Genomic DNA, 4272 nt, shown 5'->3' with positions numbered 1-4272 from the left:
GCCTCTCTAAACGAAAATAATGCAGACCGAGGAGTCTACCTTCCGTGAGCCAGGTGAACCTGAAGTGTCTGGTGATTATGCACAGCGGCGATAGTGGCAAACATTACCTTCGTCGCATGAGCGGGGGAAGGTGCTGTGAAGACGCCCTTACACTACTTATAAATCAGGGTAACTAGTGCGCTCTCGTTATCTGTCGACTGGCCACATGATACAGGCTTTTTACGGTTATTTGCTCGCGGTTTCAAACTCTTTTTCGCAGGTTTTGAGATTTACAGTTTCAGATCTTCTTTTTTTTTTTTTTTTTCAACCGGGGGAGAGGGAGGGAGAGGAAAGGGGGGAGGGGGGGGAATTAGTTGTTTTATTCTTTGTGTTATTGGTCACGTGGTTATATCTTTTATCTTTAATGCGCGGGAAAACGGCCGCTATCACAATACTCTTATAAATCAGGGTCGCGTAGTAGATGGAGTGAGCGAACGATGTTTTTTTTTTTTTTTTTTTTTTTAATGGTGATTTGTTCATGGTTGTAGACACTTTCACAGGTATTACGATTAAAAGGTTTAAATCTAAAAAATCAGTTGTTTGATTTGAATTTTATTAACTTCATATATATCTTTTTTTACGGAAGGGAGGTTGGATTGGCTTACGTGATCCGGAATTATGTTGTCGGCCATTTTTATTTTATGTGAGAATGAATTAATCACTTTATTCATCTACTGGTTTATCTGACTTTATTCCGCGTGAATATCAAAATTTGATATCTACCGAATATCAAAAAAGAGCAAAAGTGTCTCTAAATAAATATAAAGAGAAGAGAAACGACGAAAATAGATTTACCTAAAAGTATACGAATATATAAATAAAAGTGATTATCTAACTCTGATCTTAGCTAACTCTGTTCTTGTGTTTGAAAAAGGCCGACATAAAGTGTTTTCACGCGAATGGTTAAGTGACACGGAATGTTTATAATGGTGAATTGAAATTACGAAGTTTAAATCATTTCGAAATTTCAAAGTTCTCTTTACATCTGGTGACATCCCAGAGCGCGAGGAAGACTACGAGTGAGTAAGCGAGTGAGAGAGAGAGAGAGAGAGAGAGAGAGAGAGAGAGAGAGAGAGAGAGAGAGAGAGAGAGGGGCCGAGAGTTCGGAGATGAGAGATAGAGAGAGAGGAGAGAGAGATCGCGAGATGAGGGATCAGAGAGAGAGAGAGAGAGAAGATGGAGATAGGAGGGGAGTGGAGAGAGAGAGAGAGGAGAGAGAGGAGAGAGAGAGAGGAGAGAGAGAGAGAGAGAGAGAGAGAGAGAGAGAGAGAGAGAGAGAGAGAGAGAGAAGGAGAGAGAGGGAGAGAGAGAGAGATGAAAGAGAGAGAGAGAGAGAGAGAAAGATTAAAGAGAAAGAGGGAAAGGGAGAGTGCGGGAGGGAGAGAAAGAGAGATAGAAAGAGAAAGAGAGAGAGAGAGAAAGAAAGAGAGAGAGAGGGAGGGAAAGAAAGAGACAGAGAAAGATAAATAAAGAGAGAGAGAGAGAGAGAGATAAATAGTAACTCGCCAAAGACATTTCCTTAGCGGATATGCATACTTAACACGGTACTTCAGAAGGAGAGGAGTAGGAGCTGAAGGAGGCCCTTTGGGACGGACCCCTTGACTTCGAACGCTTCAAAAACATTAGGAACTCGATGGTGATTTCATGGCCGTGTATTAGCGCGCTGATAACTCCAATAAGGAAAAGGATGAACTGATAAAAATAGCAACAAAGGAAAGAAAGAGAGGAAGAAAAGGTTGGGGGAGAAATTCTCGATGAATAATTTCGTAGTATTTTTAAGCTCGGATGGAGATGTATGGTTTGGTGTTTAATCAAATAGCAGGTAGATAGTTTCGGTAAATAGATTTTGGTAGTTACATAGTTTCATAAGTAGAATGATATGCTAATATGTGAAAACACGATTAGATATTGTTAAGAGGCGTATATAGATTCATGAAAAAAAACGAATCGATAGATATGCGCAGATAGAAAGGTAGATATGACGATAGCGTTATAAGCCGCACACACACACACCACACAGCACCACACACAGTCACCACAACACACATAGATATATATATATCTAATAGTTACGAAGATATGCGTGTCACACACCCCCAACCACACACACACACACACCACACACACACCACACACATATATTATATATATCTATATATATATATAATATAAATATATATCTATATAAAAATATCTATAAACAATATCTCAAAACAATATTATAAATATCATATATCTATAATGAATTGACATATCTCTCTATATATATATATAAGAGTGTATATATATATATATTATAAATAATATATACTAGTAGCGGTGTTATATATATTATATATATATCTACTCTCCTATATATATAGTTGTAGATAAAAGCGAGATGGCAGAGATAGAAGCGGTGCTTTACGCTTGTTTACAACTAGGGTATCTTTATGGCGGTGGAAACCATTACCGCAACCTAATGAACAGCTCTTCGGCACGGCAACTGGCCTCCCCTCCCCCCTTCCCCCCTACCCTCTCCCCGCTTCCCTCGTCCTCTCGATGTACCTCCAGCCTCTCATAATTAGTGAGTGCTCCCCCGCGGCCGCTGAGAGGGGATGGGGAAGAGGGAAGGAGGGGGCAGTGTGAGGAGGGGAAGAAGGAGAGGGGAAGGGGGAGGGGGGTATGTGCCCTCATAAGCTCCGGGGTTAGCTTCAGTTATCGAGTTTTCGGAAAGGGACGTTTCCGCTCAAAACAGAACGCAAAACGCACACTGGGCTCTTGTTCTGCTGCCTTCTCCTCTTCCTGCTCTTCGCTCTTCTTCTCATCCTCTTCATCTTGCTCTTCGTCGTCGAACTTCACGCTTTCATCCTCCTTCTCCTCCTCTTTCTTTTCCTTTGATTCTTTTCCCACTTCCTTCTCTTCCTCCTACTTCACTCCCACCACCTCCTCCTCCTCCTCATTTTCTCCTTTTTCCTTTTCTTCTTTTCCCTCTTCGTTTTCCTCCTGCTCCTCCTCCTCTACCTCTCCTTTTTCATCTTCCTCTCCCTCCTCCTCCTCCTCCTCCTCCTGCTCTGTCTCTCCTTCTTCATCTTCTTCTTCCTCTTCCTCTTCTTCCTCCTCCTCCTCTTCTACCTCTCATCTTCTTCATCGTCCTCCTCCTCCTCCTCCTCTACTTCTCCTTCTTCATCTTCCTCCTCCTCTACCTCTCCTTCTTCTCCGTGTCCCTCTTCCTCCCCGATGCCTCGGTCGCTTTTCACTTCACCTCTTTCACCTTTCAAGGGCTCCCCACGCGTGCCTCTAATGTCGCCCGAGATAAGACAGTGGCTGTTCCCCTTCCCTGGACACTCCTTCCTCAGGCGTATCACTTTCCTTCGGGGATCCTTCTTTTTATCCGCCGACGATGGGCGCCAAAGACACCTACACCCCCACCCCCCACCCCCCATCCCCACCTCCCTCCGTCCTTCTTCTACTACCTCGTTTTCATCCCCCACCTTCGCTCTCTCGTAAGCCATCTTTTTTTTCTTCTTTTTTTCCCAATAAGTGCGTCGTCTTTCTCCTTCCATGTTCTCCCCTTCCCCGCTCCCCTTTCATCTCCCCCCCCTTACCCCCCCTTGTCGTGACGTACGGCACCTGCCACCATCGCAAGTGCTTTTATTCGCCCGGCGAGGCACAGACACCCCTTTGTCTCCCTCTTTGCCTTCGTTCTTCCACCGCCCCCCCCTCCCTTCCTCCTCCTCCCCTCCCCTTCTGAACTGACCTCCGAAGGCGCGGAGAACAAAAGCGGCCAACCTCGTCAGCGGCGGCGGCGGCGGCGGCGTTTCAGAGCGCGGGGAAGCCAGCGGGAAGGGAAAGGGTCAGGCCCGAAAACGGTGCCACTTGAGGTGTTAAATGTGCCACGCTGAGGACGCGACCACAAAGACGACCTGGCTCCCGTCAAGGTTGAGGGCGCGGGTCTCTGCACTTGGCGGGGAACCTCCCAGGGGAGCGACTTCGTATATCGTCGAGTGGTCTGTGACTGCGACCTTCCCGCGGCGACCTGGCTGGCACCTGACCTGGCTGTGCCTGTGTGTGTGTGTGTGTGTGTGTGTAATGCCGTTTATGTCTGTGCATGTGAAAGCGTGTGTTTCTGGGTATGTCTGTGTGTGAAAGTGTAGAGATAATGTATGTTTATGTTAATGTGTGTCAAGGAATGAACAAGGCGCAACCCGACTTTAACAATAAAGCAATAAAAAAAGCGGATCACATAAGCTC

This window comes from Penaeus japonicus, unplaced genomic scaffold (genome assembly GCF_977035675.1).
Source record: "Penaeus japonicus unplaced genomic scaffold, GWHDUDI00000001_assembly GWHDUDI00000022, whole genome shotgun sequence".
Taxonomy (NCBI): domain Eukaryota; kingdom Metazoa; phylum Arthropoda; class Malacostraca; order Decapoda; family Penaeidae; genus Penaeus; species Penaeus japonicus.
This window is presented reverse-complemented; position numbering follows the sequence as displayed.